Source organism: Anticarsia gemmatalis, chromosome 17 (assembly GCF_050436995.1).
Source record: "Anticarsia gemmatalis isolate Benzon Research Colony breed Stoneville strain chromosome 17, ilAntGemm2 primary, whole genome shotgun sequence".
NCBI lineage: Eukaryota > Metazoa > Arthropoda > Insecta > Lepidoptera > Erebidae > Anticarsia > Anticarsia gemmatalis.
This window is the reverse complement of record NC_134761.1, coordinates 7,802,731-7,822,874: the sequence shown is the minus strand read 5'-3', so window position 1 is coordinate 7,822,874 and position 20,144 is coordinate 7,802,731. Positions and strand designations below refer to the sequence as shown.

Sequence of the window (20,144 nt, the reverse complement as noted above, 5' to 3'; positions counted from 1 at the left end):
ATGTACAATAGTTAGTAGTTAGATAAAACAACAGCATTGTGAAGCATTTAAAATTTTTCTTAACTCGCAAAACTTTTAAAAAACATACAGCTTTAAATATGTTTGTTGTTATGAGGAAGAGCATTAATGTTTAAAAGAAGTCTTATTGAACAAGAATAATAAAAACTTTTCTTCTGCCAACACTGAGGAAAACATAGCTACTTCTTATTCAATTGTTTTTAATTTTATTTTTACATCTCTAGCGGCGTATTGTAACCACGTCGCTACTACGCGCGTGTAGTACTTCTGTTCGATTTCCTCGCGCAACCAAATTCATAGTGCAACTATATGTATATTAATATGTATTCCGAAAGTTGATTCTTCTAATCAAGAGGACGATAAAAGAATCTCATTCAAAAGATAAAACAATTAAAAGAAAAATCTCTATATGACAGTCATCAAATATCAATTCAATCATCTTATAAACACTTATTTATATTTAAGTTAAAACTGTCTTGGTTTACACATGACTATTCACGAGAACTTGTATCTCAGAAAAGTTAATGAAAAAATATACAAATTAATATAAAAAGGTGGGAAGGGAAGGAAGGGCGCTAAGCGTCGTAGTATTTCTTTATATCGCTGTCAACTCGATTACAGAATGCTGGCAGTATTGCCACGTTTTCATAGCTTAAACTTAATATTATGTACTTGTGCTTTAGATACATACATGCATAACATCACGTTTTTCTACCGTTCACCGTAGAAACACCTGCGTTTTGCCATTTGCAACATTAGTCCCATGATATAAGGGGATAGAGCCTATTGCCATATACCCTTACAACCCAAGATTTCCTGATTCTGTTAGCAGCTAGCAGTATAACTGAAGCAGGCTTTAGAATTATCAAATAACTACATTAAATAATCCATAAAACACGTGAGCAAAGTCACGAGTCAAACTAATATATTTACGTGCCCATCGCCAGCATGCGTCACAAATTGCCCAACTATTTTAAGACTATGTGACCCAAGATAACTCTCTAAGTGCTCCCCCTTATCATTATTTATCGCGGTGATAACACGTGAACGCTTATCACTGTGTATTAGAACTAATGCTTGTACTACCTGCTCAATAATACTGATTTTGTTTGGAAAACATTTTAGATTTACTATATTTTGGTTATGATTTTTTCACGGATATATTTTTTTTTAACCTATTACTGTCCCACTATTGAGCAAGAGTCTCCTCCCAAACGAAGGAGAGGGTAGGCCTTTAGTCCACCACGCTAGCCAAGTGCTGGTTGGGGACTTTGCATGCCCTCAATAAATGTATTGTCTATGTGTGAACTATATGAGTTGTCCAATAATAATATTTATTAATATTTATACTCTTACGAATATAAAGTACGAGAAAACCACTATTTATGTTGTTATATAATACTAGCTGACCCGACAGACTTCGTCCTGTCAAAAAGATTTGTAATGTGGCAGTTTTTTTGCCTACGTATTTAAAAAAAATCTCCTGAACAGAACCTTCACCCTGGTGATAGGGCGTTGTGAATAAAAAATAATTAAATACAACATATATATGGATTTTAAAGTAAGTAATCGCTTTATTGTTAATCATGTGAATCATAATAATTATTATTATCATTGTAGTACTTTGTGGTATACGATGTTTTTTGTTTGATTACCTGGCGCATAGATAAACAAATCTGATGGTTTTCCAACACGGGAACAGGCAACATACAATTGACCATGTGAGAAACATGGGTTTTCTAGATTAATACCACAAACACTTAATGATTGCCCCTGGGACTTGTTTATAGTCATAGCAAAAGCAAGCCGCACTGGAAACTGTAGTCGTTTAAACTCAAATGGCACATCAGTCGGAATCATTGGGATGCGCGGTATGAGAACATCTTCTCCTTCATACTTTCCTTTGAGTATAGTTGCTTCTATCACATTGTTTAGTATTTTTTTTATCGCTAACCGTGTACCGTTGCAAAGACGCGGTTGGTTGATATTTCGCAACATTATAACCACCGATCCAACCTTTAATTGAAGATTGTGAGGTGGCAATCCTGGCAAATCCAGCGAGTTTAAAAATTCCGGTGGATAGTTGACTACATCATCTTGATTAGCAATCCGAATCAACTGATTTATATATCCTCAATTCGCCTGTAATTTGTTCTTGAATTTTGAAATTTAATTCATTTACATCTATGTTTTTTGCAGCCAGTATAGCTCGTTCGCTCAACCAATCATAGTTTCTGTAATTTTGAGAAACATCTGGAAACACCTTTTGAATAAGTTCATCTTTTGATTGAGTTAACTGACAAAAACTTTGAGGAAAGTTAATGCAGCCAGTCAACATGTCTATAGGAAATTTGCCATTACCAATGTCAATGAGTTGTTTAGAGAATATGTTTCCAGATTGGTCATTTTGCAACTCGACGCGCATATTCTTGCTTAAATGTAGTACTTTAACATGTTTCCACAAATTGGAGGACTTTAGACATGCATTGAGTTCATCAGCTGGCGTTGATCGTGGAATCACTGGCAATGTTTGACGAAAATCTCCTGCTAATAAAATCATTGCACCACCAAATCGGTTATTATTGCTCCGTAGATCTTTTAAGGTTCTGTCTAAAGCCTCCAAAGATTTTTTATGTGCCATCGTGCATTCATCCCAAACAATCAATTTACATTGCTGCAAAACCTTTGCCATTGCAGAGTTCTTCGAAACGTTGCAGGTTGGAGTTTCATTGCTTTGCATATTTAATGGCAATTTCAGTGCTGAATGGGCTGTTCGACCACCTTCACGCAAAGTTGCTGCGATTCCCGACGAAGCGAGTGCAAGTGCAATTTTATTTTGTGAGCGAATTGTTGCTAATATTAATGAAATCAAAAAAGTTTTTCCTGTACCACCAGGTGCATCTAAGAAGTAAATCCCTCCAGTTTCATTATTTGTTACTTTCATAAGAGTTTCAAATACATACTTCTGTTGTTCATTTAACAGTGGAAGATTTGTTTGAATTAATTCTTTCAAAGCGTTGAGATCATACAGTTTTTCTCGATGCAACTCTTGGTTAAAAGCATCATGCATTGGACGATTGGGCGCGGTCAGGCCTAATTGAATTAATAGTTTGTTTGACATTATCAAGCACATGTCCTCAATTGAAATTAATGCTTCATTGTAAATTTCTTCACTGATTTGTATATTTGGATTTCCCATTCTATTCCGTATTTGATACAAAATATCATCACACATGTAATCTTTGTACTTGATCCACAAATCAATTGGGTTTAATGGGAAGCATGTAGATATGATTATAGAAAACAATGTTCGTATTTGATGAGCGTGTGATGATATTACAGCATCATTGAGAGTTTGATCCCAATGAGCGTCATTTTCAAGCAATTGCAAACGTTGACAGGCTTCTCTGTAGGATCCGCACAATTCACCATCAACAGTTCGGAACTGTTGGAATGATGTTGGGCCACGTACATTGACTAATAGCAGTCGTAAATAAAAACATTCATCATTGCTTGGATGTACTGAATAAATCCGGCCAATCGCATCGGTGGAATATACATCTGTATATCCTGGAACTGGTTTTCCTTGTGTCGTATAAATCTCCTTGAGGATTGATTCCAGGTATAATATTTTGGCATTTCAGAATATAGCAATGTTTGTGCGAAATCATCGTTTTGGCATGTCTCAAAAAAACTGGTTAATGTAGTAGATGGTGGCTGAGCAGCTCTTTGTACTGCGTTCTGTGCTGTAAAATACACTCTTTGTCCATTTTCTAAATGCACAGCTAAGTGAACAACAGAAGGGTGTCTCTCATGAATAGGAAAAGAAAATATTCGCCAAACTGCTTCATTACTACTGACATAGCGGCCCATTTGGTATTGGGTAACTTCATCATTGGAATTCTCTGCACCAATTCCAATCACAGCCATATCACTCCCTTTGGTTACATATTTCCAAATGTATTTAATAGATTTCACTGAATGGCAAGATTCAACGTTGATGTGTGCTTTAGTTGACAAAAGCAAACTCAATAGGTTAGGTCACAGACAACTTTTTTTTTTTTTAATTTGATATGACTTGAAGTCAAATCCTTTTAAGCCGTACGAATTATTTTGTTTACGTAAAATTTGGATATTAACGCGTAACGGTAACGCGATTTTTGTTTGACTGATGTAATGACGTGGAAACTGATGCATTTTATCTCGCGTGCCGAAACTAATACAAAAGAAACGCGAGTTTCGGAACGCGACATTTAAACTCCTCCAACTATGTATTCTGTGCTCCAACGAACACACGCACATTGTTTTGACAGATACGATCTTTGACTTTAGGAACACACCTACATTGCTTAGACAACAGTGAGTGCATGTAATTTTGATATGAACTTTATACCATAGCAATAAAGCTCAAATTGACTACGTTTTAGTTACAAATCATTTGTATGAGAAAAAGAAAAGGGTTATTTTTAGGATTTTTCCAGCGATAATTCTAATTTTTCTCGCCGTAAAAACCATCCTTAAACTTCAACGAACATTTTAAAAAAAGATTTGGCCAAATTAGTCGAGGCGTTGTTGAGTTATGCGCTTACCAACACATTTTGCGATTCATTTTTATATTATAGATTTGTTCCGAATGGGCATGGAAACCATAATGGTTTGTTAGAAAAATTGGAGGTAGATAAAAAGCACGACTGTTGAACGATAACTTGACGAAAATACGCTTTGCCACAAATTAAGAGAAAGAAGTATATTTATTTTATTAGATAGATACTCTTTAATTAATTGAAATTTTTATTTCTATTTGCATAAAAAAATCATGTATAAAGATATCGGGGTATTTACTGTGTATTTTGCGCACTATCATTAATATTATTTAAAAATGCAAATATACGCAGACAAGAATCCACTTCGATTTTAAATAACCACTTGAAATAAAATAAATAAAACATAGAACTTCAATGAAAGTCATTTGGAAATAAGGTCCATTCGCACGTAGCCACTTATTTGAATTTACTTTGAGTACTTTCTATTTAATCTATAGTCCAACAACTTAGTATAGAGCCTTAGCACACTCGATTTATTTTAACCATAATTACAATTATGTGTGTTAGGATTACGTCCGTATTCAATAAAAAAAAGAATCCGAGGCCTGGATATAATCAACGAAAAATAATTTTCGTTGTAATTTCGTTTCTTTCTTTTCACAACTCTATCCGTTATAAAATATCAGTCAACCTATGGTACTAGAAAATAAGGTAAACTAGCCAATATCGCCTAGTCGGAGTTAAAACAGAATAGAAAAATATCATAAACTTTTAATATTCAACGAAGTTAAATTTCGGTAATCTGTATCAATTAGACCACCATTGGCTGCATAAGTCTGTAAGTAAGTGATATTTTAAATTCTGAATTTTATTTACGTCCACTAGCCTTGTACACAAGACTCTCTACTAAGTTGTTGCACTATAACATTTGTTAATACTTAATGATTTCTAACTTATTTCATCTGACTTTAAATTACAGTTCAACAACCCTCAGGTTTTCAGTTTATTTCTAAAATAAAACTTGGAATCAAAAAGTTTTAGATATATTTCTTTTACTATTCGATTGGTAAATTAATGTTATTACTGAATGCTTTTAAATATATTACAAACTAATCATTAAGTAAGTATATGCTATTATCTAAATAAATGTCTTTATATGTTCAGCATTTGATTGATAGTTTTCATAAAAAAAAATGTATAGATATATTCATTTAAGTTTTTGTATCTTTATTTATTTAGGGCTTTGAAGGTTTTTAACTCTATGAGATTATGAGCTATTCAATAGCGTTTTTTTATATGAGTTTTGACACTATTGAATAGATAAACAACCGCTAAATGTACCTAAGAAACCGGGGGTAAGACAGGTCCATAGTAACAAAACCAAATTATCTACACAGTGACAGTTACTACCCTGAAACTATGAAATATAAAAGTATACACACTGCTTCCCAGATTTCCAGAAAAGTATTTCAGGAGTGACTTATGCGTGGAATCAACTTTAAATACCTTTAAACTAAAATAGAATATGTAGTTCTATCCTAACACCTACTCTTACTTTATAACAGTAGTTCAGTGTAACAGACATTTTCAACCGAGAACAGTTATTTCAGTCTCCTTAGGGTTTTCCACTAGTTGGCAAATATTGTTCATTGAGGAAGTCTTGACGTGTGTCAACATGACGAAATAGTTAGCGCGACCTCGATCGTGTATCACAATGACTTTATACGTATATATGTATATACTGGTGAGACTACGACTAGGTGTGGTGAAAACGTGACGTGAAAATACTAAGGATAACAGTCTTGTAGCGGATTTAGAAAGTTTGAATGAAAACCTAGTTTTGGTTGTGAAAGCCGAGTAGATGTAGTAAATGTTAACATTATTTTTCATTCGTTATGTTGCAAAGCGAACAGATAACAGAGAAGATATTTTATCGCAGATATCTATACTAATATTATAAAGCTGAAGAGTTTGTTTGTTTGTTTGTTTGAACGCACTAATCTCAGAAACTACTGGTCCAATTTGAAAAATTCTTTCAGTGTTAGATAGCCCATTTATCGAGGAAGGCTATAGGCTATATATCATCACGCTACGACCAATAGGAGCAGAGTACCAGTAAAAAATGTTACAAAAACGGGGAACATTTTTGACCCATTCTCTCTTATGTGACGCAAGCGAAGTTGCGCGGGTCAGCTAGTTTTATTATAAAATATCTGCTCTGCTATGGTTGAAATCTACCCACCACGCCAATGTTTGGTGTGATTTCCAGTCTGTGCGAATTTGTATAAAATAATATTTGCAAGGCATATTTTATAACAATATTTTTTAGAAAAAGTTTGTAAATTTCGGTTTCGGATCTGATTCATTTCTCTCGATGTAAATTGTGTTTCAGGTAGCGACTGAGCCAAAATAACTACCAAGAATACAAGACAAATGTTTCATATCTATTAACATTTCTTGATGTTTCATGATTTTTGGGCAGCCAAATAAGTTTAGAAGCTATTCTATCCAGATCTGAGCTTACTTCCTTTTCATAGATAAATCAAATTACAATTAGTCACACAGGCTGCCATAAGCTTCACTCAAACTAACAAGTACTCCATGACTTAACTGTTCACAAGCCGTTGACATTGATAACGTCAGCACAAATAGTATCACTGTAACGTCTTGACTGATAGCCAAGTCCGCACTATTTCTGTCTTCATTCATACGACTAACTTGACGCTGTGAAATAAACGACTGTCAACGTGTACTGCTTTATTTGTTTAATGTGGTCTTTGGGAATAATTGCTGTTAATTATGACGGATGTAGAGAAATATGTATGTTTTTTCTTTACAGGTGATAAAGGATAGTTCGAACTTTATTTCGCAAATTTAACTGCTTAGGGCTTGATTAAAAAAGTCTAGACGTATAGTATACCGGGCTGTAAAACATTTTCAATGCTAAATAACAGCGGTGTAGACGTTAACGTTAAGACGAGGTAGTTTCTTGGTCACATTTATAGAATTTTCAACCTAATTGGCTACAATAAAGAGGTTATAATTTTATGTGTAAACAAAAAATACTGGAAATTTAAGTATATTTAGTTTTTATTTTTTCAAAAATGTTTACAGAAGATATTGATAAAATATACTGACATACTTTTCCATGTATGGCCATACAAACCCTTTTCACAGAAACCAATAGATTAATTGCCAAATTCCATTACATGACTAACACCAATGGATTCCTAAAATTAATTACTGGATTTCAATTGTCATTTTTTGGATGATAAATTGAATGTAAAGTCGGGGTTGTAGAAGACGGGTGTTCAATTGTAAATGCCTACCATTTAAAAGGACACTTATTCAATATGTGCATTAATTCTTATTGAGAGTTATATCTATAATTCTAACAGACTTCGGTTATTCCGCTCTAATAGGTAAAGGAGGTTTTATAAATAACGTCAGTATAGATAACGTCAGTCGATATAGTACATGTCTATGCGTCAAAAATATTTTATAGACATAAAATCTGTGGCAATATCCATACATTGTCCTGCCATGCTAGCCGAAGCTGTGTTACAGTTGCCAGTGTCTTCATCAGTATTTAAGAACATGTATTGAAAGTCTATTATGCTTTTACTGACAAATGGCCTTTCTGATGCAGGTGACATATTTTGAAAAAGTAGATTAAAACTTTTCCGTGCTAAAAAAGTCACATTCTTGTAGTTGCATAAGCTTGTGCATATTATAAATTTAAGTAAACCCACCACCACCTATCTGTCTGTCTGTTTGTCTAAGGGGCAGCGCAGACGGCACACTTTTTGTGTGCGATCGAATCTGCAGAATATCATGATAGACATTTAAAAAGAAAAATGTGGGATGAAGTGTGCTGTATTGTTTATTTCGCTCCTGTTTGGACATGTATGAGTCTAAATAAAAAACAAAATACGGTAAGTTTAAGTTTTTAATAGACTTTACCACATTAGTACACAGACTCGATCGCACAAAAAGTGTGCCGTCTGCGCTGCACCTTAATGACGAAACCTATTGTTAGCGAACCAATTTTAGAAAGGGACCTATTTCTGTATTAAATGAATTCACACGAGTAGAATCGAAGACAAAGCTAGCGTTCAATAAACACGATATAGAACTATCACCTATCCAGGTCTCTTATTTGCAAACAAAACTGCAAGCCTCGAATTTTACCGAATGTTTATAAAGCCGAGTTCAGATCGCAGTCATAGTGCGACGGTTTTGTTTGTATAAGGGCGCGTTCCCATTGTCTCATGACGATTAATTCGTCGTTGGACGATTAACGTCTTCAACCGTTTCCATTAAAAGAACTGTTTATCATCATTGTGTAGTTTAAATTATGTTTATTGTTGAAAAACTGCAAAATAAAATGTGGACGATGGTCTATCTATCTATCTGTCGTGCTATATGTGAAGACCACTATTGAAATACACAAACCACAATGCTTCAAACCACACGGTATATAACGTGCTATGCTACTTAACATAATAATTCTGATTATAGTAACAAACCGCTACGCAGAAGACGACACGAATTAGAGACATGGAAGATTGGGTGAAGCGTAGCAACGACTTCTTGCTGTCCTTTACCCGCCTTTATTTCCAATGTCTTTTGTTCTCTTGTATAAAATTTTCGATTTCCACGCAACAGCTTGTTGCTATATTTTGTACTAGCTGACCCGCGCAAGTTTCCTTGCATCACATAATAGAAAATGGGTCAAAATGTTCCCCGTTTTTGTAACATTTTTTACTGCTGCTCTGCTTCTATTGGTCGTAGCGTGATGATTTATAGCCTATAGCCTTCCTCGATAAATGGGCTATCTAGCACTGAAAGAATTTTTCAAATCAGACTCGTAGTTCTTGAGATTAGCGCAATCAAACAAGCAAACAAACAAACTCTTCAGCTTTATAATATTAGTATAGATAGACAGAAAATAACGTATCTAGTAGGTCTTTATTTATAGACTAGTATCAGCCTAGAAAAACAGTTGTAAGTTAGGTTCTGAAAACCGAGCTTTAAAATTCATACCTGTTATTAATACGATACTCAGCGTAATCTATCATCACGGTATAATGGAAACTAGCCCTTGGTATGTCATACAAGCTTTGTATAGAACAAAGGGTCGGCTGCAATATTTGGTAACATCCCGACCTATAACTATATAGCTACAGTGTACAGAACCCCTTAATTAATTGCACAGCCGTAAAACTTTCCTAATGAAATAATAAAGTTTTTTCGTTGTAATTATTGTGTTGTTTTGTTAGTAAAAACGTGGGGTTTTTTTGGGATCGTAATTAGTGAAACTGTTGCATCTTTTAATTATTTGATTTTTATATGATTTAAATTTGTGATGAACGTTCTTAATCATTATTTATAGATGTTAAATATAATGATTAATAAATGTGAAAAATAATGATTTCCTCAAAAACTAATTAAGAAATCTATAACGTATTGATCTAGATTAAAACGGCAGATCCGTCAACCATGTATTTTTTGAGTTATATGACAATTTTTCTCTAAATGGTGTATGCCATTTAGGCGTACAAACAGAACACACAAGTAAAATTCTACACTTGTTATAGCAATACATAAAATAGCAGGACTCTACTTCTGTATTGTATGAGTATTGGTTAGCTTAAAAAGTAGAGTTTGAAACAGAATTAGCTGTCAGTTATCTATCAGATAAGGTTTATTATCCTTAATTGCCAGGACACTAAAATCTCCTCTTTTAGTTAAAAAACAAGCAGTATTTCATTATTATTTTCTCCACCGTGCAGTACAATGTAAATACACGTAATGGTATTCAAATGAAAACAAAATCCTTGTGGCGTCAGTAAACTAGGATAACGCAAATCAGTTGATCCGTTTGTGAAAGCCGAGCGAACAAACATCACCTTTTAAATCAAATATAACTATATAAATATAACACTGACTCTGTGCTAGTATTATATGGCTAGTTCAAAGATAAATGATGTATTTAGGTTCGATTTTTGGTACGGAGTCGGACAAAGTTTCATTAGATTATCCTCATTTTAGTTCTCGTAACCGGCAGTTCTGTATGACAAGATGTATGGATGTGAATGAAGCAAGGGAGTTTGTAAGGATCGTACCAAGTGGCGTTCTTTGGACTTTGCCTACCTCTGTAGGAAAGAGATGTGATATTATGTAAGTAATTTGAAATAAATAGTCTCAATGACAGCTCGGAATTGGGTGATAAGATAAGTATATAGCAAAAGCTGCATGTCCTCATTCATGGCATCATAAACTAAGAGTAAAATGAAACTGGCAACCATTACCAAATATTGGCCAAAAAGCATAAAAACATTTAATATTGTGCATTTCAATATTAAAACATTATAAAAGTGTCAAATTCGATGAAGCACTCAATTTCCTCGTGGAAAAGTCACCTATCCTATCAAAACTGTTCGAACGATATTTTCCTGTTGCCGGGGTCACTGTCGCGAAAGTTGTTTGTCAAACTGAATGATTGATGCACGGGGTCAATGACATTGTCCCTTCTTGTTCGAGTTTGACACTCGATTGACCGTAAAATTGCCGACTACGTATATGACGATGACTTGTATGAGTTACGTTATATCTTATCTTACTTGCATTTGTAGTGATTAATTTGTTCTTTATCTCTCGTAAAAGATATTTTTGGAAAGTCTTTTGAGTTTTTGTAAAACGTTATTACATAGAATCATTACATCTACATCTTTGAAATACTTTGCATTATGAAAAAGTGCCTTATGTGATATCGGATAACTGTGTTTAAGCCAAAATGTCAAGTATCCGCGTATAGCGTAAGGGACTATTACTTGATTGAGTATATGAAAGACAGTGGCCAAAAATATTTACCAATATTTATTTATGATACAAAATTACGAGAACATGTTACAATTTGAAACGAGACATTTCATATTAAGGTGAGGACATACAGCTCGAGTCTATTTGACTCACTTACGTCATCCCATACATAATAATATGCAGAAGTGAACGCATGCATAATATCATAATTGACAACTAAAGCGGTTGTCAATTATGTATATTAGAATATGCACGATGCATGGTTACCCGCACTCGAGGCAAACCACGCACTGGCCACAAACAAAAATAAAAGCTAATTTTAAATGAATATATTTGAATTATATCATACTAGCTGACCCGCGCAACTTTGCTTGCGTCCAATAAGAGAGAATGGGTGAAATTTTTCCTCGTTTTTGTAACATTAATTACTGGTACTCTGCTCCTTTTGGTCGTAGCGTTATGTCACGCAAGCGAAGTTGCGCGGGTCAGCTAGTTAAAAATAAAATGTAATAATCATCTCGAAAATTTAAAGTTTTAAAATCATTCGCGGACCATATTTTGACTTCCACGGACCACTGGTTGGGAACCACTGGTCTACAGTAACGAGCGAAACGTAACATGTCGAGTGAAATCCAGCAATGTACAGCATTTCATTCGACATTGTAGGCAACAAGTGTCGCTGGACATTGGTGTCCGAGCGTATCTGGCTTATTGGAAACTAGCTGACCCGCGCAACTTCGCTTGCGTCACATAAGAGAGAATGGGTGAATTTTTTCCCCGTTTTTGTAACATTTTTTACTGATACTCTGCTCCTATTGGTCGTAGCAAAGCCCTCCTCGATAAATGGGCTATCTAACACTGAAATAATTTTTCTAATCCGACCCGTAGTTCCTGAGATTAGCGCGTTCAAACAAACAATTAAACAAACAAACTCTTCAGCTTTATAATATAAAAGTATAGATGTGTTAATTCAAAAAACATTATAACTATACCTAGGAGTCTTAGATTTAATTAAAAACGGTACTTTAGTATATTATTACATCAGATTATTCGTCATCGTAAGCTTGTTTTATTGCCACTATCAACATTTATCTCCTTGCACCGAAATATGCATAATTAGTGTGACGAATGCTCTAACCGGTTAGACAGGATAAACGAGTCTTATGTACCAAGTTGTTGACGTAATATAAATAAATAATTATTACTTTGTAATATCTTAGAAGGCTAAGATTATCTTGATATCAGCTGTAGCACTATATTCTACATTTGATAGCCAGCTATAGAGATATTATGAAAAATGTTCAGCGCCTTTAATGTGTTTAGAAATTCCCTACGAATTTATGTCAAGTAGATAATTTGTTTCTGATTGTTTAGTTGGAATTAACAACCAGCCAAGGGTTTTAGGAGCCTACGGGAGAGGCATTTACCCAGTGAGTAGCCAGTGATAGCATTTGCCCTTGCTAAATGAAAAAAAAGATAATTATTACAAACCTACGGTACTAGGATCTCAAAACCGATATGTTGTTATGAATATTTTTAGTTCAATCTTCACTATGGGTCAGATATTCATAAAGCACCCATTAAAATCAAATAGGCTAATATCTAAAATGTGCGTTTCGAAAAATAGAGCGTCATAATCCCTACTCTGCAAAAATAGATGTTGCCAAATAAATATACGATCGTATTATTATTTATCACATGCTCTTGATAGAGCTACACAATAAAAGTTTTGGGCTGTTGTGAAAAGCTGTTGATCGGATTAACGCGGGGCCAGTAAGTTGTGTCGTGGGTAGAAAAGCTATGAAAAGCGACCTGAAATATATGTATTTAACAATAAAGTTGAAGAGAAACTACTTTTATTTGACCGCCTAAAATAAGAGGATTTTCAACAATATAAACTTATATTATGGGAAAAGGTGTGATTTTAATGTTTGTTTGTAGATATAAAGTTATTTATATAAAACACACCGCAGAATCTCTATTTATTTCTTTTATAGCAGAAGAGCAAAATGTTCAATGTAATAAATTACTAAACTACATGAATATGGACAATCTAATAGTGAAGCAAACGACCGAAAAAATAATCGTCAACGGGTAATTATTATTACTGCTGCTGGCACTTTAAAACGTAATGTCTCCCTTAAGTATAATTTGTCATTACGAAGCCATTTAATCAGTAAAAAAGATTAACGTTCCATATTTAAAAGTGACAGTTATACTTTTTTACAACTGACATAAGAATTGACAGTTAACGGCCAGTAATATTTTCCAGTAGTAAAGTGTATATTTAAGTATAACTTGATAGTCATACTGGAATATTCACTAGTACCTATATTACGTACTTATTTGCAGAATTAATATATCTTTTTTCGGTTAGCCGGTGAATGACCACTGATTAGTAACGAGTAACTGTTATCTATAAGAATCAATTATTCCGGTGCTATTAGATGGAACTTTATAACATTTTTCTTAGCGTCATAATACATGCCACTAGAATTCTTAACTATCAAGTATTTATCTAAAATGAACCATCTCATAAAATGCTACACCCATTTAGGTGCACCTCTGTCTCACCGCATGTCTACGACGCAGAGATACTACTAAGTGCTCCACATTCCTTTACTACACATATTTTAAGATAATCCCGCGTTAAGTAGCGTAGTAGAGATAAAATTTACTTTAAACATAAATAGCGTTGAAAACAATATTGTTTTTTATCGGTTTCTGTATACGTATAGTAAGTAATGATTTAGTAATTTTACAACAGTCCTATGACCGGAAGGAGAATCTTGCTCGAAAAAGGGGCAAACCCATGAAAAAAATAAAATAAAATACAATACAACAATTTTTTTATCCCTTAAAGTCCCACCGATGGGCAAGGGTTTCTTCCTGAACGAGTTAGGTCTTGAGTTCACCACGCTCGTCAAGCGCGATAGGGGATTTTGCCTGAGAAAATGCGAATATTTGATTGGTTTATTTGACTGGCTATTACTGTCAAAATTGCTAAAGCGATTTTGGTGAGTAGGTATAGATTTTACCGTAGGGACAATAACAGGTTTATTTTCTAGATAGTATATTATTCCATGTGGAGGATGAAATTGTATGTAAACATATAGTATTATTTTTCATAACAATACGATAGCATCAGATCAGATACAGAGATTAAATTGTGAGAAGACGCCATACAAAGACATACACAGATCATATCTGATGTTCTTCAGTAAAGTGCGTAGTACTCGTAACCAGAGAGCGTTTAATATAACAAAATGTATGAAACAGAATGAAGCTTAAAGGTAATTTGGTGTCTGCCTATTACTCGTGGGGATAAGGCGAGATGTATTCGTTCGCATAAATATTATTTGTTTAGACTATCCCCTAGTAAATTTTGATCTAAATCGATACAGCTGTTAAGCTCGGAAAACCTACCTACCCACATAATACAGATCTTGCCTACCTACTTATGTATGTATTTTAATTATTAGTAAGAATATCTAAGTATGTAATATGTAATTAAAATATAACAGTAAATATTATTATATTCTACTATAATGCCAATAAAATATCAAGTTTTGCTAAAACATAGAGTCCTTGACGTTAAATTGGTCAGTATCTGTGTGATATAATAACACGGTCAAGATAAGAAATCATAACAAGCAGAAAAAAACTTTAGTTATTTATTTCTGTTGAATAAACAACATTTATACTTTAATTAACAACATTTTCGGCAATTTCAGAAATACCATTGTCATTTTAATTTATTACCTCAAATACCTTTTTATCTTAATATTATTATGAATGTTTAAATGAAGTATTACTCCTATTACGCAATTCAAAAGATTGCCAAGATTTCCACAAATAAATGTATAAGTTTCACAAAGCAACGACCTAAATCGTTTCATAGAATCCTATAAACTGGAAAATGATTGGATAAACTTCTTAGAGAGAACATCAAACGACGAAACGAATTCGAAATCAAGTGTCAATCGTTCTTCTTTGATAAAAATACGATAAAACTGAGATTACAAACGAATATAATTATATTGAATGAAGTAAAAAACGTCTTGAGAAAAAAAACATCGTAAAAATATTTTGTACTTCGTAATAAATTATCACAGATGTAGCACATGACTGTATTGAATGTTTTACTTCAAAACAGTAGACAAAATATTATATGACTGTGTTATATCTCTTGCCAACAACAATGATATAATGTAGATATTAATTACGACCAGATTAAGTCCGCCGCGAAAATGTGTACAAAGATTTTCCACGAGATCCCAAGATACAGACTACATTTATCATATTTAATGTCTTAAAACACAAATAGTGATATTTTATCTTAAAACATCAAGCCGTTAACATTCTCTACAGTTTCGTAAGTTTAAAACGTTCCGTACGAAAATAAAATGATAAACTACTAGCCTAACAGTTTCTCGGAGCGTCGAGGTGACAATTACAAACTCAAACTCAGCAATCAGCTGACGACAACAACATGTCATTGAGAGAGGAAAAAAATAGAGATACCACTTACCTATATCACACACAACACAAATAAACACTAACACACAAATCGAGTTTCGTGAAACGTCAATTTTTGGTTTATCACTGTGGAGTGTCCAGTTAGTTGGTCCGCGGTCGGAGGTTACGACGCCCCGTTGTGGCCCGGCGGAGGCGCACTGCGCGGGGCGGGGCGGCTCGACCAGACGGCAGTACTACACGCCGACACTGTTGCCACTACGGCGAGTCGCGATTATCGGAGGGTGCGTGTGACACAGCGCGCGACGTGCACCTTCGCCGGCGGGTGCATGACGACTGACGGCTCCCCGCCCGCCCTATCGCCTCGCCACCGCCCAAGCGAAAAATGTTTGCATAATACACATAGTTAGCGAACTATAGTCCACTTTTAATACTGTTGTTTCATTAATATGCTAATTCTAATAGTGTTTTGATGAGTGTCGTGTTGCGTGAGTGGACTATTGATAACGTACCGCCGGCGATGTAGAAAATAAATTGTTTTGGTTTAAATTACGTGGTAATGCCTCTGTGCCAGGCTCGGTGGGGACGAGCCAATGCGCTTCAATAAACTTTATGGAGAAACACAATCTGATTATTATTTTTGTTTGGCACATTGTCACAATGAAATGAACACCACAAAATTTCTTCCGCAAGTTAAAGTTTTGACTCCATCTACAACAATAAAGCAAAATTTGGTGCCACAGAAAATGTAGTCTTATCAATAAGGCCCCACGTGTAAAGGGTTCAATATCCGAAACATATATGAATTTCTATGATTGCATGTACAAGTCAGTAGCGAGAGACCTTGAAAATCTAGCAGATGATTGAATATTACAAGAATTAGAAATAAAAACTATGTATAAAAACGCTCTATCATTGCATACACAAACAGGTTTCGTATGACGGAGCTAATATAAAATTTATTTTAGGTGTAATAGAATTTCGCTTGTTTTTAGTTAAATCGTGTGTCAAATTATAAGATGCTTGTGACTTAAAGACACATCAAAAACTATTTTGGCACACAGATATCCATCACTGAGAATCTTAACGAAAGTAATATAAAATGGTAGTTAGTAGCAGAAAAATGTTATGTTCAAATATTATTTGAATAAATTTATCTGGTTTTATTAGGACCTCCTCGCATTCCTGTAACGGTGGAAACTTTTGAAATTTTGCTAATACCTACATTAAGAAAATAATAACATATTATTATAATCATAATTTAACCGACAGTTTCTCCTTCAAGAAGACTACACCAAAGGACATTAACTCAAAAACCACAATCTATTCACTCAATCGTGCCTAACTTAACTTAGACAGATGAAATTTCACACATATTATGTATATATTTCCAATAATAATTATCACGTACATTACGCACGAAGCGTCATATTACATAGCCATCCTTGTTATGTATCGCTACATATCATTACAAAATATTTTATCATATACTTATACATATACATATAAAACTCTTATGATACCGACTCTGAGTGACTGACTAACTAATAGACAAAGCACAGCCGAAAATACTGAACGTAGAAAGTTGAAACTTGGTATGAAGATTCCTTAGGAAGTTTAGAGGATCACGGATTTTTGGAAATTCAACGGGGACAAAACGGCGGGCAGATAGTTAGTTAGTATATTGTAAAACAGTTCCATACTCGTCTGATGTTTTTGTTCTACAAACTCAAAACTCTGAATGAATTTCCATATAGTTTTCACCAATAGACGGAATAATTATTAGTAAAAGGACTTGTGTAAATAATATATATGTACCAAACTATTATGATGATTGTAGAAAAAGTTAGGAAAGGAACATTTGTTGGGTCTACCACGGGTTAGTTCCATATAAAATAAATTACGGGAATTTTACGGGAATTCGTTTTATATAAAATGTAGGTAGGTACTTACATTTAATGTCTGTGGGCAACTGGATGGCTAGCCGCATATACGGGCTACCGCACAGTGCTTGTGTTGTGACCTTATTTCAACTAATGTAAATAGTGTTATAAGTTTGATTCTCATCCAATACATTGTATGTTAACCCTCTTATTCATAAAAATATATGTACTGATGAAAGGCTTTTAAGGGGTTTTGTTTCTTTCACTCCTTAGCGAAATGAAAAAAAGGAAACGTATTGTAGTAGTTTATTAAATAAAATAGGTTAATAGTGTGTTTATGAATAAGAGGGTAAATCTATACATCTATCTATGTATGCATTCACATAAAAACATTAGACTACTGACACAAATAAACTTGTGTTACAAAATTTGCAGCTCAAAACTATTTTGAAAAGTAAAAGATCTAAAAAAGTCTAGTAAAAGTCTTTGCTCAGCAGTGAAACTTAAACTTATGAAAATGAAATAAAACAGACGTCATAAAGACACTGCATTTATACCTTCGTAAAGCTACCTACAATATATTGTATATGGTAGTGTTTGTCGTAATAACGGAGGTGTCAAGTTGAGATCAATCCCTCGATTCCCGGAACATCGGGGAGGTTTCCTGCACACTACACTAATTGGCTGGCAGTCTGTGAATCTCGCTCCACTGAATATTGTGTACCTTAGCTTAGTAACAAATGTATTTATTTGAAGAAGGAATAAGTTTTGTAACCCGACTATTATGTTTTGCAGTTTTTATGTGAATTTAATTTTAGTCGGGTTGTATAAGATTTTATTTGGGAATATATTAGTATTGTTCAATTTATGCGTTTGAGAGCAAGTTTCACAGTTTAAATAGGTATGTATGTGATGGATATTTTATAGAAGTTGTGAATCCGGGCCTTATTCTCCGTTCCTTAATCTTTCAGATAATTTATCTAGGATTAGGTATGCAAAATAGTAAAGCCAGCCAACTGATGAAAAAGATTTGGTTTTTTATTAGGTCGGGGAAAAAGTCTTTTCCACAATAGTATGTATGAACTTGTAATAAAATCTCTTTGGCTTCAAGAATCACATATGAGTAGGTACACGGTACATTAGGTTTCTTTTAGTGAGCTCGTGAGGTACCCAAACATCGAGCTTTTTTGTGTAGAGAAAAGATTTTATTACAAGTTCATACCTACTATAATGCCAAAAAACTTTTCCCCGGTCTAATAATTATACTGAATACTAAAATACTAAATAGGACAGCTTTGGTATTAAAATAAAAATATTATTCTTCCTCTTGTAAGCCCTTAAGCTTTCTACAATAGTCTTGGCTATAAACTGACCACCATTAGTCGAACTGGACATAGTTATTAGTCAAAGGAAACTCTAGATCCGTAATTCCTATCTGCATCTGTAACAATGACTATTAGACCTCAAAGACCACTATAATCTACGGGTGGACGAAGTACATGCCGCAATACATGTAGTACAGTTAACCACAAAGGAAACTGTCTTTCTTTATAGAGAATACATTCTCCTTGAACCTTGTTAATCTTAACATATGTAATTGCATGTTTCTTATACGCGAAAGACTTCTAGCCTGTTAATAAAAATATTGCTCAATTGCATCATAAAATTACACACATAATATCACGCCTTTTTCCCCTAGGGGTAAGCAGAGACCAAAGAACGCCACTTGGCACCATCCTTACAACATTTCCTTGCCTCACTCATATTTTTACTCTATTTAGATCCATTGTACGTATGCAGGCATACAGTTTTAAGGAATCGCTCATTACTTATACCGTAGTACTACGATAAAACCTAAGGATACGACGAGTAAAATTGGGTAGAATATTGAAATTAAAAATGATCAAAGGACATATCTGACTTTAACTAATAAGGTTAATTTAGCGATTTACTGGTAAAGCAACATTCAAAATCACAACATTGGGAGAAGAGCAAATGGAATACGAATATTTGTCGCCAACTGTACTTCCTGAAATTATCTACCATTATCTTAACTAACACGTAGAACACTAGAATAGAACTGTTCGATAAATGGCAGCTGAACTGCGTTTTAAGTTACACTTTACAGTTTAACAAAAGTGGGTGTTTAATCCACTACCTACCCCTTTGGGAAATTAAAAGCGTGATGTTTTTATTGAAGTGTCCTTATTTATTAGTGTAATGTTGTATGCACGTGGAATGCAAACTAGGTCACTTGGTGTATAAATGCAAGCTGCGTTTTTCAAATCCTGGTTTAAAGAAGAAAAATTGAAGGTTAAATTATCCTGTTTGTATGTGTGATATGTTGCGGTATTTTCTTAAGAACAATCCTTTAAATCAATTTTTCACGGGATAAATA

General features: G+C 34.1%; 1 protein-coding gene across 2 annotated transcripts in view; it reads right to left on the bottom strand.

The window, feature by feature from the left end:
* Pde8 (phosphodiesterase 8) overlaps positions 1–16,188 on the bottom strand; it is a 233,333-nt gene extending 217,145 nt beyond the window's left edge. For both annotated transcript variants that reach the window (XM_076124910.1, XM_076124911.1), the window contains exon 1: positions 15,919–16,188. The gene's annotated coding sequence lies outside the window, so the exon portion shown is untranslated. The remainder of the gene's footprint in view (positions 1–15,918) is intronic.
* Positions 16,189–20,144: the final 3,956 nt, after the last annotated feature.